Raw genomic sequence first — 23,406 nt, forward strand, 5'->3', positions numbered from 1 at the left:
TAGTCGGGAGTGGTGCTGACTGAAAACAGATGATTTGGAGCGATTCGCGCGCCATCTGTTGGTCATTCTAAGGACTTATTGAACTACCCTCGTACATAAATTTTCAACCAAATTATTAAATTTTCAACTGAAAACGATTAATTTTTAACCAATAATGGAACAGTTAAATTTTAAGTTTAAAAATTGCTATTGAGCAAAAAAGGACGAATTACCAGCAAAATATTTCAATCTTCAAACAATCAAACTAATGATTGACCAAGAAGTTCAATTTTAAACTAAGTAGCTGAATTTATGAATTCACAACAAAATATATGCATTTTCCACCAAATTATTGAATTTTTAACAAAAACGATTAATTTTCAACCAACAATGAAATAGTTAAATTTTCGGTTGAAAAAATTAAATTGAACCAAGGAAAACCACAAATTGTCAATACAAAATTTAAGAATTGAAATTTCAACCAAAAATATAATAGTTACATTTTTAACTATAAAAATTGCTTTTTCCCCCAAAAAAAACGAATTTTCAACAAAATAATTCAGTCTTCAAACAAATAAATGAATTTTTAAGAAGATAGTTTTAATTTCAATCGAGTAGTTAAATTTAAAAAAAAATTGAAGAGGAAAATTCAATAGTTGGATTTTCAATTAAAAATTATCAGCCAAAAATGTATTAGTTTGATTTTCAGTTAAAAAATTCAATTTTCAAATTTTAAACAATGTATGTGGTTGAAGTTCTGAACGCTCAAACGAACGAAATTTTTTACTCATGACTTTGCAAATCAAGAAAAGTGCTAAAATGTTTTTCATTTATATTGGAAATAATTTACTATTGAAAAAGAATTATAATGCGTGATTTAAAATGCAGTTGGAACAATATTTATGGATAAAATGGAAATGTCGAAAAATATTTCGTTTATTTGAACGTTCCGAACTTTAGGTACATAAAAAATGTAACAAAATAGATCGAATCTTCAAGCATAATATAGTAGGATTTTGTAGCCCAAAAAAACGAATTTTGAACCAAAAATTTCATAGCAGACTTTAAAATAAAAAGAATTAACTAGCTAAGAAAAAAATGTAGGCCTCTATTAATTCACATCGCATTCGAGCGAAAAAAAACGCAGAAAAATGGGAAGTTTCTTGAAAACAGGAGAAAAAAATTAATGTAAGTAAGCGCCACGCACCTACAAAAAAATGTTTCGTAGTCCATTAGGACGTTAATTAAGTCGTTCACACCTCCCCCTCGCATAATTTCCCCGACCTACTCTACCCACTCACCCTAAATTTCACTACTTCCCCTGCTCAAACTTCAACCCTCGCTTCCCCTACCTTCCGCAACTTCTTCCTTATCTCCTTTTCCCTCTCCTCACTTCCACTCATATTTCTCCTCTTTTCCTTTGTCTCCTCATTTCCCCTCACTCCCCCCCCCATTTTTCCCTCTCACTTCCCCTAGTTCGCCGTCAATAACTTCCTCTCCTCTCACTCACTCTACTGTCCCTCCCCTCACTTCCTTTACGTCTTCTACTGCCTCTCATCTTATTTCTACCACTTCCCTTACTTCACTTCACCGAATTTCTCAATACTTCCACTACCTCCACTTTCATAATTTCTGAAACACTAAAAAGAGGAATTCCTTTTAAAAAAGGGGCAAAAAGTGTAATAGGTGAAGGAGTGTAAAGTTGGTATTTAGATGCGAGTGTGACGTAGTTTTTGAACAGACCTTCAGAAACAATTTCAATAATAAACCTATTTCTCTCCTATTCCAAATTCTGTTATTATGAGACGTAAATTAACACCCTCTTGTCCAATTTTTAGCGTGAAAGTTTCAAGGAACATTAATTTGAAAAAAGAACACCTACTAAATTTGCTTGAAGGGGAAAAAACTTACCAGGTGTGTGGCTGCAGGGTGTCGGGGATGAGCTTTGGGGCTATTAGCCAGCCGCGCTTATGGGGCGCATACGCGCTACCTCCACCTCCGAACTTCTCCAGCTTTGTCTCTGCATTCTGCAAAAAAGGGTTGCTATTAAAAGTTAGAAAAGATTACAAGTTGGAGAAAATTGCAGGGGAGAATAATTATATTCAAATGAAACTGATAACACACTTTCTCATTGCAAACAAGAACCAGAATCAGAGTGACCACACATAACAAAATAAAATAAAAAAATTCAGGCCAATTTCCGGTTGTCCGGTCAAAAATGCAATTTTTCCCGCTTGATTTTTGCGTATTTATAATCATTATTATTCAATAATATTTGATTTATCAGATAAAGTTTAAAATAATAAACATTTTTGAATTCCTAAGTAAAATTTATATTTTGTAAATGACTGTGAAAGTGATTTCCGACTTCACAGCTCGAGTAATTTTTCAAGAAAATAAGGGAAATATATTTAATTTTCAATAAAGTAGTGGCATTTTCAATAAAAAATTATTAATTTTCAACAAAAGAGTTGAGATTTCTACCTAAAAACGCGACTTTTCTACAGAAAACTTAACTTTTGAGCTTGAAAATTTGAATTTTCATTATAACAGATCATATCAACCAAGAAAGATTAATTTTCTTCTAGCTAGTTGAATTTTTAGTCCAGAAATTGGTTTTTAACTAAGCAGTTGCATTTACGAAAACCAAACTTCAATCAAATTAATTTAAAAAGATCTAAATTGTCTACCAAAAGATGAATTTTTATCCAAAAGAATGATTTTTCTATCCAAAAAGATGAGTAATCGACAAAACAGTTGCATTTTTTACCAAAAAAGATGACTTTTCAACAAAAAATTGGCATCTCCAACCAAATAATGCAATTTTCAAACAGATAGTGGAATTTTCAAGTCAAATAGATGAATTATAAACCCAAATTACAATAGGAAATAATTCAAATAAAAATAAGTAACTTTTAACCACAAAAATTTAATTTAAGAAATTAGTTGAATTCTTAACAAAATAATTTAATTTTCAACCAAATAGTAGAATTTGTATCGAAAAGATGAATTCTGGAACAGAAATATTGCAGTAGAATTTTCAATGTAAAATAATTAACTTTCAACCTAAAAAGGTGGCTTTTCTAACAATAAAATATGAATTTTCAATCTAGACGAACGAATTTGAAACAAAACAGTTGAATTTTCGACCAAAAAGATGACTTTTTAAAGAAAAAAAATTTATTTTTAACGATGTAATTAATTTTTTACCAGATAATAGCATTTTTAACAAAAAGAAATGAATTCTGACTGAAAAATACAATAGAAGACATTTAAAAAAGAACTGTTAACCAAAAAATATAACCTTTTAATAAAATAGTTTAATTTTTTTTAAATAATGAATTTTTCAACCAAATAGTAGAATTTTTAACCAAAAGAGATGAATTCCAGGCCAAAAATATTATATTACATTTTTTAATTAAAAATAATTAAATTTCAACAAGAACAGGTGGCTTCACTACTACGATATTGATTGTAAAAGTTAAAACAAATCCTGCATTGCAAAAAAGTTTCCAGCTATTTCCCGGTTTTTTTCCGGTTCTCAAAATTCCAAAATAATTCCCAGATTTTCCGGAAAGAGGTAATTTTTTAATGCGCTATTTTTATTGCAAGGATGTTAAGAGAAGATTAAAGTTTTTTTTCGTTTTATTCCAATATACCTAGTAGGGTGGAAAAGTTTATATTGGATTTTATATTTAATGCAATATATCCTACCACACTGTTTCGAGATAAATTATTTATATCGAGAAGTTGCGACGCCGTCCAGAGCCACGATGTGAGATCAGAAAATACGAGATGGCGAGAGAAAGAGGGAAGTAGAAAGGTGAGAAAAATCAAGGACTACCTGATACATAGACAAAATAAATAAATTCTTAACAAAATAGTTAAATTTTCTACTTACAAAGAAAGCTTTTTAATTAAAAATAGAATTGTGATAATTTAAATTAAAACCATTAATTTCCAACAATAAAAAAGGAATTTTCAACAAAATAATTCAATTTTCAAACTAAAAACATTAATTTTCAACCAAATATATGACATTTTCGTTAAAAGAAGATCAATTTCCAATAAAAAATGGAATAGTTACAAAAAGTACAATTTTAACCAAGAAAGATGAAATTTTCATCAGAAAAGATATTAATTTTAATCAACAGAACAATTTTTTGACAAAGAAATCTAGATTTTGAACTAAAGTGTGTCGGACCTAGCCACATTTTAGGCCATGTAACTTATATTAATATTACATTACATTTAAGAACTAGTTTAATTAATTGTTCTAATTTAATAAATAATAGCAGTCTTTAAGTATTTACAAATTTTCCGCCTCAATATTTGAAACTTCTCATTTGGCCAATTTCTTACTAAATTATTTCCAATGAATTATTTCATGTTTATACCGCTGAACAGATTATAATTTTGTACCTAAATTGAATATTTTTAATACACCAGAGCCCCGGTTTAGTAATAGTGTCGAGAGTCGCCTACAAATAGCTTTGTTACTAAATGGGGGGGGGGGTCGAAATGTAAACAGTCAGGGCCGTCAGAACCATTTCCAATTGGAATTCATAATATCGAGCAATACACTCGACTGAGTACTCACGCACTGCGTACCTTTCGAGGCGAGAGTTGCAACCGCCTCTCGCGCATACACCTGAGAAACTGCGTGGGCCAGCATTTCTAGAAATTACCAAACCGGGGGTTACGGAATAGGGGTTCTGGTGTACGATAAACAGAATTTAAAATTTTGCAACACTTTACATTTACTCAGATTGACAGCATGTTTAGTTAAGAATAATATTAAACATGGTGGATTAAATCTTTCCCACAAAACGCTACACTAATTTCCACATCAATTATCATTCAACATAATTTTGTATTTTAATTACGAAATGCAAGATTTATTTACAATGCGGATTTGCCTATTAGTCAAAAGCTCAACTACTATTCAATTATTCATCAAGTACTTGGAGCATAATATTGGCATCAATTTTTCAAACACGTCCGCGTTATGCAATTTAACTAACGACTCTGAATTCTCCATCACTCCTTCCTTCTCACATTTACTCTAGCCAGCTACTAACGCCATATCACTGTTTACACTGATTACAACTTGATCTCTGTATTCAAAATAGCAGGTACAGCTTACAAGACATCACCTCAAGCATTAATATAATGGATTCTGTAAAAATTGATACACTCATTACTACTTTTTTGTGCTGCTATAAACATATTGTGAGAGTTAATACATCTTAAATACAGTATAATTAATCATTTCTTTCAAGCAATTTCAACCATTCAATGTAAAAGGTTTTGCTATGTATATTTTTTATTTTTGAAATAGTTGGGCTCTGGTTAGACTAGTTTCTAGTAAAAAGGCCCTTGATTATGGCTAATCTTCACAATTGCCTTAAAAAGTCTTTATAAGGCAGTTTTGATCAAAAATGCCGTATAAAGTCTTTTTAGGGCAGTTTATAAGAGTGGTGATATCATGCTATTTTTTGGCCAGGCTCCGGTTACAGTGATCGCAACTTTTCAACAGTTCAATTTCAGGTAAAAAAGGGATGGTCCCGCCTTAGGCAGAAAAAAGTGGCTTTTTGACACCTTTTTTCGTTTCATAAAGTGACACTTTATATCGCTAACAATCAGAGCTGCCTTAAAAAGACTTTTTACCGCATTGTTGATGCGCAGTTCAAACTGCTCATTCAAACTCTCATATAAAGTCTTTTTTGGGCAGTTTTTAGAAGTACATTCATTTTTTAAGTGGCGAGGCGCTAGTTTACCCTGCTCATTTATGGGGTGCTAGTTGCAGGGATTAGAGAGATTCAGTAGTTTAGTCGCTTTTTCACACCTCACTTCGTTCCGTAAGGTGGAACTTTATACGTCTAATCTTCACAACTGCCTTAAAAAGACTGTTTATAGCAGTTTTACTGTGCATAAAAACTACCGTAAAAAGTCTTATCGGGGCATTTTTTTATGAGTGATATCCTCACTATCGCAATTTCAACCATTAAGTTTAGAAGATTTTAATGAAATCAAAATTGAACTATTTTCGTAGAAAAGTCGAGAATTTAAATGTTTCGTCGAAAATAAGTCTTTTTTGTTTCAAAATTCATATCTTTTGGTAAAAATTTATTTTAATTATATTTAAGTCTAAATGCCTAGTCCCATTCTGGCCAGGCGCTGATTAGGTTTTTTGTTTGTCTTAATTCATAGGTTGGTTCTGGTCAGGAGCAAGTTAGCTCGACACGGAGAGAAGTTTGGTAGAGCCGCTCATTGTCGCGCCATTACCCCGAACAGGCCGAACCGTTTAACCATCAGTATAGTCGAGACGTTCTGCACACGCGGTGCTTGTAGCACAGTTCCGCGCTTGCGCATTATAAGAAGATATAGCACTCTCGTATCGGAGCGACTGATCTCCACAAGTTTGGGGTAAACAGTGCCCCGAATCAGGAGAAGACGCCGCAGGAAACCGAAGCACAGCACATCTTTCACCGTTAGCATGACAGTTTTACCTAAGTTCTCTCCGTGTACTAACACTCACCTTACAGTTTACACTCTTACAGCAACCGTATAGCAACTTACTATTTTTAAATAGATGCCCAATGAAGGCAAATTCCGCAAACAGCATTTATGCCTAGTCAGATGACGACTAGCCCCTCGAATGGGGCAAACTGGTCAGGATCTGGCCAGATCCACATTTAACCCGAATTTATCTATATTCTAGTCTCATTTTTTTCTCATTAAATCAATAGAATTTCACTAACAATGAATGAAATACATTTTTTTGTTTATTTGAAGTAAATTCGTGTTCTACTTAGGCACGTGGTAATCCTACTAGATTTCTGACTCCCATCCGTTGAATTTACCGTAGAACGATAAAGGGCTAATCCGCAGCGGTGAAAATTACAAACATGGCGCGAAAGGAGCGCATTATTAATGGGTTCATAAATGCGGCCCCGTAATAAGCAGCATCCTTCAGCGGCTTCGAGTTACATTCCTGGCACGTTTCTCTCTCCTTTTCCCTCTATCCTTCCACCCTTTTGCCCCCTTTACTACTACTAAGTGTCTCTTTCGTTATCCATCTTCTCAGTCTTCTCTTTTTTCCTTGCTTCCCTTCACTCCACCTCCCCATTCGCTAACTCTCTCTCTATCTCTCTCACTCTCTCTCTTTAGCGCGTGCTCGGCCGCCAACTCTTTTTTTCATTCGCAAGTAAAAGCGCACCTGTAATTGCTAGTCGAGCCGTTTGTCTTGCTACTGAGTGCAGATATTATTCACGGAACCACGTACGGTAATGGACGTTAATAGGCGTGCAAGTTAACGCTCGAAATGCGGAATATCAGCTTCTCATCAATATAATTCAAATAATATAGTATATTTATGGTAAACAGGATAGTTTTTTAAAGCATTTCTGTGCATTAAAAAATAACTGGGCTTCATAGTATAAAATGCTCTCAAGCCCGGTAAATAGGGTGATTGTTCAAGAAAATAGGAGATTTAATTATTGTACGTATAATAAATGTAGATACCATATTTAATTGAAATATATTTCATTTTCAACAAAAAATTTGAGTTTTCAACGAAAAAAGTATTTTGAAAACAGAAAAGAAGAATTTTCAAAAACAAAATTATTTCTAAACAAAAAAGATGCTTTTACAATCAAACTGTTGCACTTTCATACAGAATAATCAAATTTTGAAAAAAAATCAAATGCTACCAAAAACAGTTGCATTTTAAACAAAATAGCAACATTTACTTGCCAAAAGATAAATTTTCTAGAAGACAGTTTAGTTTTCTACAAAATACACGAATTTTCAAGAAAACAGTTAACAATCTAAGCCAAAAAAACTATTTTTAACCAAAAATAGAACAATTAAATTTTTAGTCCAAAAAATTAATTTCTCACAAAAAAGCGGAATAGGGATAAACCAGATAAATTAAACCTAAAAATTTGTGTTTAACAACATATCTGAATCCTCAATCTAAATACGATTATTATTTGTCAATCAAACAGTTGCATTTTTAACCAAATAAGATTAATTTTCTTCGCAAAAATATGAATTTTGAACAAAATATATTAATATGGAACCAAATAGTTGAATTTTTAACCTTTAGAGAGTTTAGAGAACACATTTTCAAACACAAGTGAAATAGTTAAATTTTCAGATACACAATTAAATTTCAATAACAAACAAAAATTACAAAATACAAGGTTAAATTTCAACCAAAAAGATTAACTTTCCGCTAAGAAGACTAATTTTCTACCAAATAGGACATATTTTAAAAAGTTACATGAATTTTCGAGCTAAAAAGACGAATTTTCAAAAAAACGTTTAAATTTTCAAACAAAAATTAATTTATTACCAAATAGGTAAATTTGGTAATAAATAGTTCAATTTTCAATCAAATAGCTTATTTTTTGACCAGATAGACGAATTTTCACCAAGAAAATTAATTGCACACCTAAAAAGGCAGAATTAATTTTCAAACCAAAAAGACAAATTTGCAACGAAAAAGGATTTTATTCAAGAAAAAAGTCTGACAGTATGAATTTTCAATCGAAACAAGGTGCTTCAATGACAAAAAAATATACTTTTCAACAAAATAGTAATTTTTTTTTTCAAAGATATGAATTATGAAACAAAACTTTAATAGGAGACTTTTCAGTTAAAAAGAATTAAATTTCAACCAAAAAAGATGGCTTTTCTATTAAAAGATACATTTTCAATCCAAAAAGACGAAAATATAACAAAAAAGTGCGATTTTTGATAAAAAAGATTACTTTTTACCAAAACGGTTGAATTTGCAATATAATAATTAAATTTTCAAACAAATAATTAAATTCTTAAAAACAAAAGAATGAACTTTCAACCAAAAATTGTTACTTTTCTTATTTTGTTCGATTAATTCAATTAACATTTAAGCGCAAAAAGGAAAAAAGGATGCGTTTTAAATGAGGAGGAAAAATTGGTGATAAAGAAATTGGGAAACAGGGGAAAATTCTTTATAACGCTATACTGCGTATAATAATGCTATTATTTCATTTTTTGGTTACAACTTTCTTTGACCGTAGCCGCATTTCAATTCTGGCAAATTTTAAATAGGATGCGAAGAAAAGGTTTTTCCTGGCTCTAAAATTATATTTAAGTTGAGAGTTTTGAATAACGCTTCTTCATTGAACCAAGAAAGAAGGCGGAAGGTGTAGAGCCAATCAGATTTTCGCCCCATATACCTGTCGTCATCACTTTATTTTTCCCTAGGTCGCAATTTTCTATACACTGCAGTGTCGTTCCTTAGGAACATTAAATGTCGCTTCTCGGCGAAATCATATCCTTTTCTTTTGCATAATGCAGTAGATTGCCTGGTCCCGAAAACCATTGCGTTTTCAAGCACTCGTCGAAGCGGAATTTAGTTTTCTTCGGCCAAATTCGCGGAAACTGTCGGGAGATAGTGATGTACTTAAAGTTCTGAATGTTCGAATGAATGAAATTTTTACTACTGTCTTTTTAAACTACAAAAAGTGCTAAAATGTTTATTTATTTATTTATATTGGAAATAGCAAATTATTAAAAGAAAATAATAATGCATATTTGTCCGGAACTTCAGGTGCATCACTACCTTCCGACAGTTTCCGCGAATTTGGTTGAAAAAAACTAAAATGGACTTTAAACTTTGACTCGTTTTCCTCTTATTCCAAGGCTCATTTCCTTTTTAAATGAATTAGTAGAATTAATTGAATTAAAATGATTTTAAAATTAGAATCAATTAACCTTTTACAATTTGATACATTAAAACATTTGAATTTCAAATGTGATTACTTATTACACGGACTTCTTTTGAAATTTAAATTTGTTAAATTATAAATTATTCAAATTTGCAATTAGGTAAAACAGCGAGACATTTTTATTGCAGGGAAGCCCTCTTTGGAATTTTCGAAAATTAAAAAACTTAGTGACAACTGCGAATACAAATAACTTTTGCAGTTGGAATGGGTTAAAGTTGGGTTGTAGACTTTTCAAATAGGTCAAATAACTAAATCATTTTAACAAAACTTGTTTTATTGTTTCAGAAACTTCGAGTTAATTCTCAAGAAGTCTCAGTTCTTTCGTGATACAATATTTAGGATGAGGAACTTTAACTTTCTAAAAGAATTCACGACAGTTTACATCTCATAGCTCTTTCTAATGATTTATAATTTCCCCAGACCGTTATAAGTATTTATTAAAGGTATAAAAAAACAACAAAATTTTATTTTTAAATTCACGGTAGCCGAAAAACTTCATTTTCAGAGTACCCTGATTTTTTCTGATTTTACTTGGCCAATTTTTCATTTTCCCTGACCATTAGTTTTTAAAGATCACGATTTTTGTAACAGTTTTAACGTGGCATTAAAAAAAAATGGAATAAACCAACTGAATCCATTTAAAATTAGACAGGGTCCTACACTTAAAATCGCAGAATCTCTCGTGGGCGAAAGAGTAAATTACGCGTTACGTATTTTTTCGATTTGCAAACAGAATTTTTTCTAAAAAGTTATGCGTATTTGAATTTTATGCTTTGTTTTTCGAAAAAACCCCATTTTTCTGTAAACCTCTATAACTTCCGGCCTAATTCTTTGCCATTTTTGTTTTTGTTTGAACTTCTACTCTGATTTGAACAAATGTTCTATTGCTTTTTCAAAACAATTATAGATACGAAAAATAATAAGATAAAAGTTTGCACGTATAAAAAAGTTCTACGAAAAATGTCTCTTGTTCTTTTGCAATATTTTCCATAGTTGACGAAAAAAATTCAAAATCTACATTCTTAGGGGGGGGGGGAATTCTCCCGGCCCCAAAAATGGTTTAGTCCGGATCATGCTGCTAATGTGCCTTTCTTTTATTGGGTAGAATCTTTAAAATAATATTTTTATAAATAAAAAAGGTGGGGTTATCCCGAAATTATACTTTTTTATTTTTTTAAAATTTGAAGAAAATAATAAAAAAGATTTTCTCAAAAACCCAACCTTTTTTACTTTTCTAAATATTTTTTAAAACTTTCTACTAATAAAAGAAAGGCATCTTAGTAGCATTATGCGAGCTATGCCATTTTTGCGGTCAGGAGATTCTTTTCCCCCCTAAAAATGTAGTTTTTGATTTTTTTTCGTAAACTATAAAAAGTATTATGAAAAATAAAAATATGTCTTCTAGTGCAATAGTTAAATTTTACGCTAAAAAAATTATTTTTCAACCAAAAAGATGAATTTTTAACTGAAATGATGAATCTTCAACCAAAAAAAAAAGATTTTTTAACAAAGTAGTTTTTCTATCAAAAAGATTATTTGTCAAGCAAAAAAATCACAGTTGATATTTCAGCCAAAAAATATTGCTCTTAAATAAAAAAATAATTGAATTCAATAAAAAAGAGGAATTAAAAAAAAAAAAATAATAAAAAATTGGTTTACTGAAATTATAATATAAGGGTGACGGTACAGACCTATACTGCCGTACAAACTAAAAAGATACGTAAGTGACACTGCCGCTTAGAGTGATTCTCTTAAGCGTGGCAATGAAAAAGTCGACTTAAGCGGCAATGTCACTTATGTATCTCTTTAGTTTGTACGGCAGTATAGATAACCAACGTTTTTTCGAAAATGGATTTATTACATATAAAATTCTAAATAAATCAAACACACAATCTACAATGAAATGCTCTAACTTTTTGAGATCAAATCTTTTTCAACCACATTCGCAAACTCAACATTTCGGGAGTAAGTTTTAATTTCTATTGACACTGACGATTTTACGTTTCGATTTTACAGAATACGTCTCTTATATAAATTCCCTGACTTGTGCAAGTCTTTTCTAAATTCCCTGTCATTCCCTAAATTTCCTAACTCTCCATGACTCTCCCGAATTCTGTAGCAACCCTGACAAAATGCATTCAACTCCCGATATAAAAACTCCCGGTTTACGATTAAACGTTTAAAAAAAGTCGCACTATCAGCGCACAAGTTGCACCAGGTTGGGTTAGGCGTACAAATTCAACAGAAATGGTTCATGCAAGCCTGTCTGTTTACGTTTGTATTCCCCCGATTTAGTATCAAGGCCGCTGCACAAGCCAAGCCCCAAACCGTTTTTACATCGGGAGTTGAGTGTATTAAATTTCCTGAAAAGATAGGGTGAGACGATAATGAATATCGATAGTCTGATCGGTCAAGCTTATGTACTAATTGCAATCTCCTGCCAACTTTAACACGATTATAGTTCTTAACAACCTAAGCCGAGATTTCCGATAAGTCGTTTCTTTCAATGACTTTAAATTGTCTTAGCAACTTCAACGCTTCTTGCCTCTCTTACAGAGGCCATCCAAGTTCTGGAGAAACTTCTGATTAGTTCTGAACTTCAAAGAGAACTCGTGAAATCTTTGAGAATGGTAAAATCCTGTATAATTATATCAGGGTGACTCTGCAACTTTGGAAATAAATAATAAAATAGAGAAGACAATTTAGACATTAAATTTAATCCGTGTAAAAAAAAATATATGTAAATAACCTTAAAGCAACTTAACAAAGAAAATCAGAAAATAACCATTCGAAATTTTTCTTTTGTACTAAAAATTATTGTTTCTTTCAAATTATAATTTGTCTAAGTTTTTTTATTCGGGACTGAAATCAAAACAGAATTTATCTTTTTGTAGTTGAAGGTACTCTTTGAGAACTTTTTTTTCAGCGGTAAACATTTTGAGAAGTGAACTTAAAGTTTCGAATTTCGATTTGTTTTATGAACTGGCTTTTAACTCTCGAACTATCTATACTGAACGCGTAAAAGAGTACATACTCTCGATAAAAAAAATATCAATAAAAGCTGTTTCCCCACATGCGGTGATAGCCTTTTTTATCGGAATAGGAAATTCATTTAATTCATAGTACGGATTTTCTCGCGTGAAAGTATGTTTGGGGTTTAAATATATCAAAGTTTAATAAATGTCAAAATAAAATATTTGTTTTTAGAATTAAAATTCTATTTTCTATATGATCCGTTTTTTTTATGTCGATATGTGGGTCACGAGAGATAGCTGATAAATTATTCAGTCGCCAGTCAAGCATCATTTCATGAATGGATTCATACATTTATGCGATTCGAAAAGCGATCAGCTTGTCAATGAAACTGATTATCATGTAGGGAATTTGATAGGTTGACGGGTTTTCGCCATCGAATCAGGTGAATCTAATATAAAATTCGGAAAATACTGAAATAGGATGATTACTTGATTGGTCCTTTGTAATTATAATCGAAACCTTTAGAATTAAAAAAAGAATTTATTTTTTTCTCTGACCATTAATAATCAAAGACCAGAATATACATATTGCAACATTTTTAACAAAAGGTCTCTTATAAACGGAATAATACCATTTTTAATACAATTTTCCAAATTTTAAATTTATTTAAACCAAAAAATATGAGATCTCTACCACAAAATATGAATTTTCAACCACAAAGTTAAATTTTCAACAAAATAGTTGAATTTGTAACAGAACTGCTGAATTTACAAACAAAAAAGATTTAACTTCAACCAATAACTGATTTTTTTAAAACAATTGAATCTTTAAAAAAAATGAATTTTCAATTAAAAAAAAAACGAATTTTCAACAAAATAGTTACATTTTCAACCAACAGATGAATATAAAAATGCTTATTTTTGGTGTTTAAAGTTTAAAGAGTTTAATTAAAAAACAGTCGAAATAAATCCGAAAATACAAATGAAAAGAAAGTTTGAACTTTTCACCAAAAAAGAATTCAGTTGAATTTCTAACACCAACATGTGAATGTTCAACCCAAAAAGAGGAAAACCAAAAAGAAATACTTTTTAATAAAACTGTTGAATTTGCAACCAAGTGATATAATTTTCACATAAAAATATAATCTTCAGTAGAAAGCAACTGAAAAAAAAAGAAATAAAAATAGAAACAGCACAGGAAAAATAAATTAATAACAAGAATATTATACATCGCAAACTTTATTAAAAAAATCTGCCCTCTACGCGGTCACGGTCTCATCGCGCGCGGCTTGCTTCGCCTAGGGCGCGCGACTGTTGGTTCTCGCGCTTCGCGCTCGATGATGTATTTATCTCGAGCTTCGAACTCGATTGTACATTTATCTCGCGCTGCAGCGCTCGAATATATATGCCATATTCTTGTGCCAACATTTACAAATTAAGACTCAAAGCATCTACCAATGTAATTTGGTGATTATGAATTCTTTTTTGTTAAAAGAGCTTAATGCACATACCTTTTAAAATCAAAGGTCAACGGATCGACAACTGTAATTTTGTGATTGTGAACTCTCTTTTGTTAAAGCTCTTTCGGATTTAACGAACACATTCTCATCACGTATCTCGTGCTTCGCGCTCGATTCTGTCCAAAATGTCAACTTTTCTACATTATACGTTATACACTTTTATATCAAATATAATACATTTTTTATGTAACTCTGCATAAAAATTGAATCATACTAATTCTTATTTCCTTGTTTTTATAATTTTTTTATTTTTAATCTTGTTTTTTACGATTAAAGAAAAACTATTGTGCATCTGCATATGGTCTAATACAGGACTCGCTATAGGGTCTTATATAGGATCTTTTGTCCCCTTTCGTCTTTTCTGTCCTTTTTCAAAAAATTTTAATCTTTTATTTTTAATCTTATTTTTTACGATTGAAAGAAAATCTACTCGTCCTATCGAAAAATGATTAATAATAAATTTATATATCTTTTTAGACGAACAACTCTTTTCTGTTAATTTTAGTTCGTACTTTTGCCGTTTTTTTTTTAAATTTGATATTTTTATTTTCAATGTTATTTTTTACGAATAAAGCAAAAACTACGTGTCCTATCATAAATTGTAGCTCTTTTTTAGATAAACACCTTTTCTCTCATTTATTTTCGTAGCTTGCGTCGTTAGTCCAAAAAAAAATGTATTTTTATTTTTAATGCGGTTTTTTACGACTAAAAACAAAAACTATGCGTCCTGTCGAAAAGTGATTCATTACACATTTGTAGGTCTTTCCACGGCGCGCAATTTCAGCTTATTAATTTTTTCGTATCTTGCGTAATTTGATCAAAAAATGTCATTTTTGGTACGATCAAATTTGGAATTTTCAACGTTTCGGCCAAATTAAAAAAGTTGTTAGAATAATCTTGTAGGTTTTTTAAAAATCAATTTTTTTCTTCTCTTAACTTTTTTTCATATCATGCGTTGTTTGGATTAAAATGTTCATTTTAGTTTGTTTTTTTGAATTTTGAAAATGCTCTAAGTCTGCTGATTTTCTTTTTATAGAGAAAAGTCATAGGGATAAATTGTTTGCGTTTCTGTGTACTATGAATAACCGTACATAGAATTTTGAAATCTTGAAAAAATGCGGTTTCAAACATTTTTGGTACGATCAAATTTTGAATGTTCAACTTTTTGATCAAATTAAAAAATTTGTTATGATAATCTTGTAGGGCTTTCAAAAATCAACGTTTTTCTTCTCTTGACTTTTTTTCATATCATGCGTTGTTTGGCTTAAAATGTTGATTTTAGTTTGTTTTTTTGGATTTCGAAAATGCTTTAACACTGTTAACTCTGACAATTTTCTTTTTATTGAAAAATGTCATCAGGGTGAATTTTTCGAGTTTTTGGGTACTATGAATAACCGTAGATAGAATTTGAAATCTTGAAAAAATGTGTTTTCAAAAATTTTGAAAATGGGCTCACTTATGGAATTTTGATCCAAAATAGCTGGTTTACGAACTTGTTCTTTCTTATTAGGCCTTACAAAAGTGTGCCAAAGCAGAATCCAATCTGATCAATTTTTCGAAAGTTATCGTGCCTACAGAATACAGAATACAGACCGACAGACAAACATCATCGTAAAAATCGTTTTTTCTGACTCAGTGGGTCTCAACCCGTGGAGATTTGATAAAAACCGACAAAGTGAAATTTTACATATAACCAATACCTTCTCATTAGGATAAGAATGTAAAAATGTCCTAACTTTTTCCTCAGAATGTTTTTATTTTCCCAAACCAATAAAATTCAAAGACCAGAATTTTAATCTTGTAAACTTTCTAACATAATCTTATGTAAACAGAATAAAACAGTTGCAACAAAAATTAAACAATTTTAAATTTCCTATCCTTAACAGCCTCTTACCAATATTCCTTGACTTTTGCAAGAGTTTTATTTAAATCTCTGACTTTTTCCTGTTATTTAGTTTTTACCTGACTTACGGTCACCCTATTATTTAATTGTAAGAATTTAATCTAAAAACAAGTAAGTAAAGAAAAGTTTATTCCTGGTAAATAAAGAGTTAGAAGCTCGATTTTTCTCATATGAAAACTAAGAAACTTCCCTAGGAAGTGAGAAAATATTTATGAGACACTTAAAAGCGATAAGTTCTTTTCTGTTTTGTAAAAACCGTAAAAACTATATAAAGAACGACAATTATTCTATATAGGGTTGTAAGGAGACATTAATTATTTTCAAGACTCGACACGGTCACCTGAGGTTATTAACGCTTCGTAAGCACAACACGTGTAAACGAGCGAGTCGAGGCGAGGCGAAGTCGAGGGCGAGGACGAAGCGAAGTTGCAAGTAAACTAGTAAAGTAGGAAGGCTGTAGCAGACGATGCAGTGGCAGGTTTAATGCGACCATAAACGCATTATCGACCCCTTCACTCTTTGACCCTCTCGTTCTAACTTCTGCACTCGAGGCTGTATAGAGGGCAATAAAGACAAGATGCCACGAGATGCATCGCAGCTTCCTTGCTACATATCCTCGCACAAATTCATAGCACTTGTCATATTATAGTTTGTCAACTGATGACGATAAATGAATCTTTCCTAACTGGTCGTCCACAAACTACGATACCAATTTTGGTAAAAAAGGCAATTTAAAAAATTAAAAAACAGCGTAGTTTCAAAAAAAAATTAATTTTCTAAACGAATAGACGCATTTAAAATCAACACATTAAGAGGATAATCAATTAAATAATTAAGTTGTCAGATCAAAAATTAAATTTTTAAGTGAAGTGGTGAGTTTTAAAGAAGTGGATTTTTAACAAAGTAGTTTAATCTCTCAACCAAGCAGTTGAATTTTCAACTAAAATGTTAACATTTTAATCAAATAAAACATTTGAACTCTCAACGAAAATAGATTAACTTTCAGCCCAAAAATTGCATTTATAAACCAAAACAATACTCTACCAAAACTGAAATATAAATTTCAAAAAATGATATTTTGATCAAAAAGAATAATTTTATAGAAATGTTTCTATTGAGTGTCCGTCCTTCCGTCATACTTTTTTTCCATAGAGGGAAAGTGATGGGAGGAGAATGAGAGGAAATTTATGGGTAGTGAGGAATAGGGCGGGAAGTATGGAAGGGGGTGAGGGGGTGAGGGGAAGTAAGGGAGGGGATGCGATAAGAGGAAGGGAGGGAAATTGAGGAGAAAAATATAGTATAAAAAATAAAAAAAATATATATATATAAAAATATATATAATATATAGTGGGGGGAGTATGGGAAGGTAGAAGAGGTGTTATAAGGGAGGGGAAGCGAGACAAGAGACGATTTGTGTGATCAGTTGACCAATAAGATTCCCTGACATTTCACTGGTTTCCGTTTTAATTTACCGTCTTTGCATATTGTTTATTATTATCATTTCATATTCCATACTGCCACAATATTCATATTTTCCATCATCATAAATCTAAGTCGTCGAATCTTTCTAAGCTTGCGTAACCAAGGATAAAGAACTGTTGTTTGATACTTGGGCGTAACTTTTTTAAAACGCGTTTTCATTCACAGTCGAAGCATGATTCCGGTTTGAGAGAAGCTATTCGCATTACCCGTTATCCAAGGTTGACAAGAGTGGAAAATTATCGTCGCTCGGCTGAATTTACGAGCTCAAGGCTCCATGTCTCCGAGCATCGATATCCGTTTCGATATATAATCGCAGAATCGAGAGCATTTACAAAAATCCGTTTCAACGAATTTTATTTCCTTATTATCAACTCGCTCAAAAACTTAAAGTAGAAATTGGAAAAATCTACAAAAATTGAAAAAAGAAGATTGAAAGCTCAACTTTATAATGACCTTAAGAACATTAATATATCCAAAGCGATTCTCGTGTTATTATCACAAATGCAATAGTTTGGCATTAAAATCCTGGAATGACAGGTTGTGGGCCCATTCCGCAACTCGACATTTTCACATTTCTCATAATAACTTGAGAACCCCTTAATATATTTTTATGTTCTTTCGGCTTAGGCTCATTTTAAAGCTGAGATGTTAATCTTCCTTTTATAATCTTTATAGATTTTTCCTATCTTTTCTGTTACGTGAAAAGCGTCAAGGGTCAGAGGACAAGGGTGAACGTTAAACTCTGTAACTCTAAGGAGTCTAAATCATAAAAAAAATTTTTACAAAAATATTCTTATTGAAAATGTTATAGTATAATTCACAAAAGTGTTAGAGAACTGACAATAAATTAATTTGTTGGATTCAGAGATAGGACCTTCAGCTGTAGGCTTCACGAGTTATTTATGGGATGGAAAAATGGCCTTAAGAAAATTAAAATATCCCGAGCGGTTTTTGGGTTATTACCACAAATGTTAAGACCCTAGCATTAAAATCCTCCAATGACAGGTTATGGGCCCATCCCGCGACTTAACATTCCCACATTTCTGATAGTAACTCCAAAACCCCTGAAGATATTCCTACGTTCTTAGGCTTATTTTAAAGCTGAGATGCCAATCTTCCTTTTAAAATATTTTTAGATTTCTTTTGTCGCTTCTTCCGGATATGAAGCATCAAGAGTCAGGGGACAAGGGTCAAAGACTCTGAAACTCTAAATCATGAAAAAAATGTCCAAAAAATGTTCTTCTCGAAATTCTAATTGTCTAAATTAGAAAAGTGTCAGAGAACTGAAAATAATTTAATTTGCTTGATTCAGAGAGAGGACCTTTAGTTGTAGGCGTCACGAGTTATTTATGGGATAGTGAGTATAGCGTTCAATAGAAGGTCTAAAAATAAAGTCATTCGTGGCGGGTGGTTAGCGACTACAACTGAATTCTTCGCTTCGTACCACGTGCTTCTTCGCGAAAAAAACATTAAAGCTTTTTCAAACTCTTCAACGTCGAAGTCTTGTAAATTCACATATGTTTAATATTATTTGTCCCTCCCTAAAAGACAAGTTAAAAATTCCTTCTCAGAAGAGGCTATTCCTTTCTTTTCGAGCTCTCAAACGCTAAAAAAGATTAGCAAAATGAGAAACATATTTGGCGCAGTGTTGCAAGATTTATACGCAAAGAAAATAACTTAATGAAAGAATGTAAAAGGTAAAAGTAATTATATAAAAATCGATAAAGTTAATGAGAGAAAGGCAGAAAGGTTTTCTATTTCCAGTAATTATTTTTCCATTATCACATTAGAGACTCATTTTATCTTTTCTTGTTTCATTATCCCCCTGTTACGGAATCAACACATTTGATATTAATTAATATTAACGATACTGCACATTTTTAGACTGAAAAATTTCTAAGAACCAAGGAATAAACGAGAATATTGACTGAATTTGACTCGATTCCTCAACTATATTTTTTTCATGAAGTTTTGATTTATTATTTAAAAATTATAAAAAATAATGAAAGATATTAGAAAACAAGTCGCTTTGAGAGTTTTTCTAAATTTTGTATAAGGCTAATTTCAAATATTAATTTAACAAGTAGTTGATTTTTTAAACAAAACAAATTTTCTGTCAGGAAAACAAAATAATTTTCAACCAAATTATGGAATTTTTAAGCCAGAAAGACAAATTTTTTACGAAACAGTTTCATTTTCTACCAAAAAAAATAATCTTCAACAAACAAACAAAAAATAATTTTTAAATAAGTAGTTCAACTTTCTATCCAAAAAGATGAATAGTTGAAACAAAAATGGAAATACACAATTTCCAGTTGAAAATTTAATTTTCAAGAACAAAAAAACGCATTTTTAAGAAAATTGTTCAACTTTCAAACCAAAAGATGAATTTTCAACAAAAGAATTGAATTTTCAACCAAAAAATTTTAAACCGAAATTTTAAACCGAAATAGTGAACTTTTCAACTGAAACGGCGAATTAAAAAAACAGTTAAATTTTCAAAAAATCCGTTGAATTTTCAACCGAATCTGATTAATTTTTACAAAAATTTTTTAAATTCAAATAAGATCAATTTTCTTTCAAATAACAAAATTCTTAAACAAAAAGATGAGTTTTTAACCTAATACATGCATTTTCAACCAAATAATAAAATTTTCAACCAAAAACATAAATTTTTAACTAAAACTGGAATTGTTACATTTTCAGAGCAAAAATGAATTTTTAACCAAAAATAAAAACGAATTTTTAACCAAAGAAATGAATTTTACTCTAAAATGAATCTTCAACCAAAAATGTGAGTCTTTAACAAACTAGTTAAACTTTCGACTAAAATAGATTTCTCAATCGAGAAAGAAAGAAAATTTCAACCAAATTGTTGAATTTTCAACCGAATAGTTGGATTTTCTACCGAACTGTTGAATTTTCAAACAAAACTATCAATTTTGAATAAAATAGTTTGAATTTCTACGAATAGATTAGTTCAGAATCGAACCTAAAGATTTTCTTCTTGAATACAAAAAAAAGTTAAATTTAACAACAAAAATATTTTTCAACAGGAGTTAAATTTTGAACTAAACCAGATTTTCCAGTCAAGAGCTAACACAAGTTTGAACAAAATTGTTCAATTTTTATCCCAACAAGGCTAATCTTTTACAAAATAGTTGAATTTGAAATAAAAAATATGAATCTTCAACAAAATTTCATTTTCAACAAAAATGTTTAATCCTCCACCACAATAGATTAATTTTCCATAAAACAGTAGCATTTTTACAACAAAAATATGGATTTTCAACGAAGAAAGATTTTTTGGTCCAGGGAGAAAAAAATTCAACTCTCTGGCTCACAAATGTTCAAACAAGATTTTAAGAAATAATATCTAATGCGACCATATTCTCTTGTTTATCCCTTTTTCAATTTTTGATCTTCTTTAATTTTGTCTTGATATAAATTATTTCAGAGAAATCATAAAACCTTTCCTTGAATCTGTGAAATTCACCTTAGTTTAGGATTCTTTTATTATCAAATTATCGTAACTCACAATAACTACTTTCTTTGCTTCTGATAAGAATAAAGATAAGAGTTGAGATTGCGATCTTCAGTGAATAAGGCAAATCTGCTAATTAAATGTTTGTTTCCCTAAAACCAATACAGACTCTTGAACTCAGGGAATTATAGATTCAGATATTTTGGTTAGATAAGAGAGATAAAATCAAAGTCATTGTTATCTTTCATGGGTAACGAAATCAGATAATGATTCCCGTACTTTCCTTCCACTTTGTTAGTTACGCTATAAAGCGAGCTATAAAGTTACCTTTCCTCCACTATGGAAGGAGGAAAGGAAAGGGTGAGAGGTAGGATGCCTCTGTAAAGGTGGAAACAAAGTTTCTACTCCTTGAACTTTGCGATTCATCCGCTTCCGAGAAGGAATTATTCTCTAATCTTGCAAAGTGTCTTACCAAACCTTTTCACAGTTTTCTGTTTTCATCCAAACTTTTGTTTCCTGACTTACTTTTGAAATCACATATATTTAAACCATTTTACACATTATTTTTAAACTTTATGTATTTTTAATTTTGGAATTCAGGATGATTTTGTGAAGCTCCTCGCATGGGGCGATTACTAGAGAGGTTGATGACGGCCTACAATTTCCTTCCTCGTAAAATTTTACAAACTTTTAGAAGAAAAATGTATCCAGTCACAGGAAATATCACAAATTTCGTATCACATTATATAAGGCAATTTGAAATAAATTTGATTTTAACATTTTTTTTTATTAATTTAATTTGATAACTAACAACAGGCCTCTTCAGCGAGGAGAAATTCAGAAATTTTCGTCGGAACGAGTCAAATCGCAGATGCGAGTTTTCCATCTCTATTTTCCACTTCCTACTCTATTTCCCAAGAGTAACCACCACTCGAACACTCGAGTGAGCAGAGGAAAGTGGTGGGGGAAATTGACTATCTGGACGAGTAAGCTTCTCCTCGCTGAATAGGCTTGACTTACAAGAAGGCTAAAAAAAGTAACAAATTTTAGCATTAAGAATTAAATAGTTCAAATTGCTGCGATAGTTAGATTTTCCACCAGAGATACATTTTTTAAATAAAATTAATCTTCAATCACAAAAATATATTCTTGAAAAAGTATTTTGACTTTCAGTCAAGTAGTTGAGTTATTAACAAAAAGGATAAATTCTCAATGAAAAAAGAAAGAATTGATTTTTCAACAAAAAAAGATTTTAATTTTTAATTATAAAATTTAAACAGTACAATTCCACCAAAAAAATACGAATTTGCCACAAAATAGTTGAATCCTAAAGAAAAAAAGATAAATCTGTAACTAGACAGTTGCATTTATAACAACAACAAAATTTAATTTCTACCAAACCAGATGAGTTTTCAAACGAAAAAGAGGCATTTTCAACCAAACACGTGAATTTTCAACTGAAAAAATAAACTTTTAACCCAAAACGGATTAGTTACATTTTTAGTTAAAAAAATTAATTTTCAACCAAGAAAATTTACGAGTTTTCAATTCAATGAATGACTTTTCAACCAAATAGTTAAATTTTCAACTAAGAAACATCAATTTTCAACTAAAAATGGGACAATTAAATTTTTAGTTGAAAAAATTAATTTCGAACAAAAAAGTCGCATTTTCAACCAATGAGGTTAATTTTCAACTAAAGTGATGAATCTTCAATCAAGAGAATGGATCTTTAACAAACTAGTTCAACTTTCAAGTAATCAGTTGAAATTTCAATCCAAAAAGACTAATTTTAAATAAAAAACAGTTAAATTCAACTGAAACGACTTATTTTGAACTAAACAGTTGAATCATCGAACTTAAAAAAATAATTTTAAACAAAACATTTACATTTTTAACCAAAAAGATCAATTTTCAACTGAAGTGATGAATCTTCAACCGAAATTTACAGTACAGTTTTGATTAATTCAAATGAAAAAATTTTCAGCTCGAAAAGTTTTAATTTCAATAACTGCACATTTTTTGCAAACCCGGGAAAAAATCAGAAAATGAAAGGCCACCCTGTATTCCTATTCAAAACTTCCATTTTTTCAGTTAGAAAAGGAACCCTTTTTTAGGAAAGTAAGTTGCCTCGAGGTTTATATATCGCATTCTATATCCTTACAAATAGTCAGTGGAATTCGGAAAATCGCATTGGTAACAGATAACTATATTTTCCGTCTAAGTTGTCGAAATAACCGGTCAAGATATACGGCAGATTTTTGAAATTTGTCACCAACTG

General features: G+C 30.8%; 1 protein-coding gene across 2 annotated transcripts in view; it reads right to left on the reverse strand.

Annotated features, from left to right (window-relative positions):
• LOC117181625 (mucin-17) overlaps positions 1 to 23,406 on the reverse strand; it is a 336,845-nt gene that overhangs the window by 76,589 nt on the left and 236,850 nt on the right. For both annotated transcript variants that reach the window (XM_033374498.1, XM_033374499.1), the window contains exon 2: positions 1,891 to 2,006. The gene's annotated coding sequence lies outside the window, so the exon portion shown is untranslated. The remainder of the gene's footprint in view (positions 1 to 1,890; positions 2,007 to 23,406) is intronic.

This window comes from Belonocnema kinseyi, chromosome 10 (assembly GCF_010883055.1).
Source record: "Belonocnema kinseyi isolate 2016_QV_RU_SX_M_011 chromosome 10, B_treatae_v1, whole genome shotgun sequence".
In the NCBI taxonomy this organism is placed as follows: Eukaryota; Metazoa; Arthropoda; class Insecta; order Hymenoptera; family Cynipidae; genus Belonocnema; species Belonocnema kinseyi.